We start from the raw sequence: 6,000 nt of genomic DNA, 5'->3' as shown, positions 1-6,000 counted from the left end.
TTCTTGGGCCTCCCTGATGGTTCAGACAGTGAAGAATCAGCCTGCAGTGCGGGAGCCCTGGGTTGGGAAGCTCCCCTGGAGAAGAGAAAAGGCTACCCACTCCAGTATTCTGAATCCCCATTGGCAGAGGAGCCTGGTGGGCGGCAGTGCATAGGGTCACAAAGAGTCGGACACGACTGAGCGCAACTCAGGGGTGTGAAACAGCGCCACTGGTGGAGAGTGGGTGACTGTACTGTTTCTGTGACTTCCTGTGTGGCTGTATCATTGTTTCACGTTAAAAAACAAACCCTAAAAATCTCCCAGGCAGTGAAGCAGTCCAGTGAAGTAAGAAGTGACAAGTCTTCAGTGGCCAGAGGGGCCCTTCGCGGCCCCGACGGCCCCAGGCCGAGTCCCGTGTGCGGTCTGCGCTCCCTTTCGGGTGGCGCCAGCCCAGACCATGCTTTCCATCAGGCAGGAAGCCTCATCCTCCTTTACACACATTTTTTATTGGAGTACCCTGTTGTGCAGTGTGGTTAGTCTGTCCCGTGCAGAAAAGTGACCCAGTCACACACCCATTCTCTCCGTATTGTCTCCCATGGTTTGTCGTGGGAATCCCTGTGCCCTGCAGGAGGCCTGCCCATCCATTCTATACTGGGTGGTTGGCACCCGCTGCCCCAGCCGCCCGGCCCCGCCCCGCCCCCGCCCCGCCCCCGCCCCGCCCCCGCTGCGGCCCCGCGGCAGCCTGTTCTGAGTCTGTTTTTGTTCACAGGTTCAGTTCATCGTGTCATCTCTCAGATTCCACACACATGCGATATCAGACAGCATTTGTCTCTCTTTCTGGCGGGCTCAGTGTGACGCTCTGAGTCCATGCGTGTTGCTGGACAGGCGTCCTCACTGCTCTTTATGGCTGAGTGATGCCCCTGGGCCTGCAGGCGCCACGTCCTCTGTGCCTGCTCGTCTGCGAGTGGACATTGCTGTCTCCGTGTCTTGCCTGCTGTAAATGCTGCCGCTGTGAGCACAGCAGTGCATGCGTGCACCGTTTCAGATCACAGTTCTGTCAGGGTCTGTGCCGGGAGACGGACTCCTGTCTGCACAGCGGCTGCGCCAGCTTACATTCCCACCACCAGTGTGGGAGAGGGTTCCTTTCCCCACACCCTCTCCAGCGTTTGTTGTAGACTTTTGTTTTGGCTGTGCTGAGTCTGCGTTGCTGCCCGCCGGCTTTTCTCCTGTTGCGGGAGCGGGGTCTACTCTCCAGGGACGCTGTGCGGGCTTCTCGCTGCGCGGCCTCTCCTGTTGCAGGGAGCGGGGTCTAGGATGCGTGGCCTTCAGTGGTTGTGGCCGTTGGGCTTCGTTGCCCCGGGGCCTGTGGGATATTCTGGGAGCAGAGATGGGACCTGTGTCTCCCAGCTGGCAGGCAGGTTCTTCACCACCGAGCCCCCTGGGAAGCCCCTGATATCGGTAGACTTTGTAACGACGGCCTCTCTGGCCGGTGAACCTCAGCCCTTCTTGCTCAGACGTGTTCTGGCCGTTGCTCGTCTCTGGATTGCCGGCCGCGCCGGCTTCCCTCCCGGACCGCGCCGGCACCCTGTCCGCTCTCGCGTCTCTCCGCACCCTCCACGCCGTCAGCTTGCCGCGCGCACGGGGAGGGGCGCGTCTGGAGAGGGGCCGGGCGGACGGATACCGCGGTTACCTCGTGGGGGCGCAGGCAGCGACTCGTGTTTTCTTCTCTATGTTCAGCTGTTTCCTAAAGTTTCTGTAATAAAAGGGTTGCTTTGAGATAAGGTGAAAATCAATACAAGTTATTATTCTACAAAATTCCCTCCATGCCCCCATGACCCAGAGCCTAACTCTGAATTCCTTTACGCCTCCAAAGCAGGCCCTGAGCCCGGCCAGCCCGCGCCCCGACGCCCAGCCCCACCCCAGGCCCCAGCTGAACTCCAGGGCACCTTCCTGCCCCTCTGGCATGGGGGGCGGCCTTGGTCCCGGAGGGTCCCTCTGGGAGGCAGGCCCTGCCCTGTTCCCACCCTGTCCAGCGTGCTGACCCGTTTGCCCATCAGGGTCTGGAGACCAGCCTCCCGGAGGGCCTCCTGCTCTCTTCGAGGGGCGTCCGGTGTCTGCCCGCGGCCCCTCCTCACCTTCTCCGCCGCTTCCCGCCCTCCTCCCACGTCCTGATACATGCGGACTCCACCGCCGGGCTCTCTGCCTCCTGCTTCCCTAGCCATTCAGCCCCTAGGAGATGGGAGCGGCGACATCGGGTGGGGCTGTCTGTGGGGTCCTTGGGCTGGCGGTGCCCCACTGCACGCCCCCCTCCAGGGCCCTAGTGGCCCCTTTGCACAACCTCTCTGCTGGCGTCCCCCCAGGCGCCGGGGCCGAGCGCTGGGCCAGGTGGCTTGGCTGTCCCCGGGCCCTCCACACGCTCGGCGTGGTCCTTTCAGACAGGCCCCCTTGACCCACTCTGATGGGACACCGCCTCTTCCCTGTTGGGACGGTGACTGGTGGTTGGTGGGGGCAGGTTTGTTCTCGTCCCCGGGATGTCTGGGGCTCTGTAACCGCACACGGTGTGCCCAGGACCGTGGTCTTGGGCTTTCCGCTCACTGCCGTGAGCCCTGGAGGGAGGGCACGCTGGACTTGGCCCTGCGTTCAGCCCCTGTTCTCAGACGGTTCTAGTTCTCCCGGCCCTCCGCCCCTGTGGACGGGCTGGCCTGTGTGCACCGACTCTGAGTCTGGCCACGTGAATCCCTCTGAGCGCCGGAGGCGAGCTGTCTTGGCCGTCACCAGGGCTGGCTTGTGGAGGACGAGAGTCGTGCGGACCAGAGCTCGGTCCCCCTAGAACTCCCCACCATCCCCACCAGCCTCCCCAGTCTCGGGGCCAGGCTGACCCAGATCAGCTCATCGTGTGAGCAACTGCGTGTGTGCTGGTGGCTGGTTACATGGCGTGGTCAGGCCGGCAGGTGACGGACGTAACCTCTGCATCTAAGTGCTGGGGGCCGAGTGCGGTGAGGAGGGCAAACCCCTGGCATGCCAGGAGCGCAGGGGGCCTGGCAGCAGCGTGGCCCCGTCTCACAGCCCGACAGGAGCCGCCCTCGGGGCAGCCGGGCCAGGCCAGGACCCCTCAGGCGGCCGCTTGCCCTGCACTCCAAGCCTGCAGGCTGCTGGCCTCTGTCCACCTTGTAGCCTCCACCTTCCTTCCTCACTACGACCGCCTCTTTCCACACCAGACACCTCCTCTTCCAGGAAGCCTTCCAGACTCTTCCCAGGCAGAAGTGTTCACCCTCCCCTGGGCCGCTTGGACCCTGTGCCACCCGGACCCTGTGCCACCCAGAGCTGGGTCACCTGGAGGGGCCGTGGGGAAGCAAGGTCAGGGCCCCTGCTGGGCTCAGCACAGAGCCCTGCACACAGGTGGCGCTCAGTGAGTGGGTGTGTCCTGTGTGCCTGCCTTCGAGCAGGGCCGCAGTGGCGTGCGGCTGTGCCCCGGGACTGGCCCGGGGTCAGGCAGCTGGAGCCGCGTCTGTCTGCCTGTGGCGCTCCCGGGAGGGTCTGCGCTCTGACAGGTGTCCTCCTCGGCGGGGCGCAGCCCCGCCCGCCTCTCATCCCTCGAGGTCCTCGCTGCTCCCCAGGGATCCCTGCTCGAGGCGGTGCTCCCGGGGCCGACATGTCCCCCCGGCCTGGCCCGGCCAGGCAGCTGCCCTCTCCCCAGGGCAGGCACCTCTGTTGTGGCGGTCGGATGCCCTGTAAACAGTCCACAGCGGCAGGGAACAGCAGTCTGGGAGGCCTAGCCCTGTGTCTGACCAGGACGGGCACCCCTCACTATGTGACCTTGGACAAGGCCCCCCACCCCTGCCAGCCGGGAGCCGGCCCCCCTCCCTGACCCGGCCACTCTGGGCACAGCCTAGTGGTCTCCCGCCCACCCACGTCTCTGGGTTCCTTGAGCTGTCCTCCCGGACCCCATGACAGGGCGAGGAGCTGCCCAGAGCCAGGGAGCCTGGGGCCCGTCTGGTCAAGCAAGGGGATGGTGTCCCCAGAGGGGGCTCACTCGGAGGGGCTCGTTGAGGGGGCCATGAGGAGGCCCCATGGGCAGGACCTCATGAGGTCACCTGGGCGCAGAGGCCAGGATGGACAGACCAGGCCTGTCCCAGCGCTGGGCCCTGAGCAAGCCACCGACTGCTGCAGGGTGCCCCAAGGGAGACACATGGAGGAGGGCAGTGAGCGGCCTGTCCCCAGGGGGTGTGCAGCGTGGCCGACCGAGACTGCTCCCGCACCCCCGCTCCTCGCCTGGCATCGCCGAGGCTCCCATCACCTCCACGCTCAGGCGTCTGTGTCAGAAAGAGTGAGTGGGTCCGCCCTGGACGCAGGGGCGGGGCAGGCCCAGGAAGAAGGCCAGGCCGAGACCCTGGCAGGGAAAGGAGGCCGGAAGGCTCGGCGCCCCGCAGGGGGGTCAGCTGTCCCTGAGGGCTCCACCCCCACTGTGGACCGAGGATGGGGGTGGGCGCAGGGCCCCCCACGCGGCCAGCTGTGCACAAGGCTCCCAGACGGCATCTCGTCCTCCAAGCCTTGCTCTGGCTCCCAGGGGCACCTGTGACCTTGGCAGCAGGCAGCCCTGGTGCCAGCTGGAGGCTGGGGTCCAGGCTTCCGCAGAGACTTTTAAGAGTCTGGTGTTCATAAACATGCTCACACCTCTCCCGCCAGATTCGGGGCCACAGCTGGGGGACTGAGGCAGGTCCTCAGGGCTGCACAGCCAAAGGGTCAGCTCAGGGGCCCAGGGACCTGCGATATCCGGATCTCGTGGCTCACACCCTGCAGCTGGGTCTCCAGCGATTGGAGGGGCCTCGGCCTTCCCCAGCTCACCCCACTCCCACCGAACCCTGCCAGCCATACGCAGGGCCAGGCACACACCTACCCACCTGTGCCCAGCTCCCTCAACCCTTTCTGCCCCATCCACGCTGCCTCTCAAAGCCACTCCCCAGCCCAGGGTTGGCTTCCCCATCTCCCAAGGGCCTCAACCTGCCCCAAACCCAAGGTCACTCACACACCTCTTGCCCCAAGTCCCAAAGGAAAAACGACTGCAAACAAGTGTTGGGAATTTTTTCCTTTGCAGAATTATTTTTAAGTAGACATAGTCTTTTCTTTCCCCTTTCTCATTTTACAGCAAACATTGCAAATATAGAAATATTTCTCTATACAATGGGAGGACAGTGTACAGTGGGGGCAGGGCTGGAACGCACACTCCCGGCCCCGCCACCCCCGGCCGTCCGCAGGCACAGCCCTCCCCGCCCCCCAGGCCCAGGGGTTCCGGGACCCTCCCGGAGACCACCTGGCCGCCTGCGTTCGCTCTGCCCCTCTCCAGTGGCGGTGACGAAGAGACGGACTAAATAGAATCCACAGAAAGCCACAGAGGGAGGAGTCGTGCGGAGGCCAGGCGGCCACACCCCCCACATCGAGCGTTTTTTATCTTTTAAAGAGAACTTTTAAAAAAAAAGAGAGAAGGCAGAGAAGAATCAAAAGATAATGAAAAAAATCCCCTCCCCCGCCCCCCATCCCTAAGACACAGTTTTCGGAAGTCCTGTGTGTGTGTGCGCACGCGTGTGTGTGTGTGCACGCGCGTGTATGTGGTCGGGCCCCTCACACCGGTGAGAATGTCTCGGCAGGTGCACGCGCTCAGCCACGCGCCTCTCCCGTTAGGCCTGCCGGCGCCCCCTCCCTACTTTGCCCACAAAGCCCAGGGCTTCAGCAGCTGCGGTCTGTGTGTGTGTGTGTGTGTGTGTGTGCGCGCGCGTGTGTGGACGGGCCCCTCACACCGGTGAGAATGTTTCGGCAGGTGCACGCGCTCACCCACGCGCCCCTCCCGTTCGGCCTGCCGGTGCCCCCTCCCCACTTTGCCTGCAAAGCCCAGGGCTTCAGCAGTTGCGGTCTCTGTGTGTGTGTGTGCATGTGTGTGTGCGCGCGTGTGTATGTGCGCGCGTGTGTGGACGGGCCCCTCACACCAGTGAGAATGTCTCGGCAGGTGCACGTGCTCAGCCACGC

Source organism: Capricornis sumatraensis, chromosome 3, assembly GCF_032405125.1.
Source record: "Capricornis sumatraensis isolate serow.1 chromosome 3, serow.2, whole genome shotgun sequence".
NCBI classification, from domain to species: Eukaryota; Metazoa; Chordata; class Mammalia; order Artiodactyla; family Bovidae; genus Capricornis; species Capricornis sumatraensis.
Note: the sequence above shows the minus strand (reverse complement) of the source record.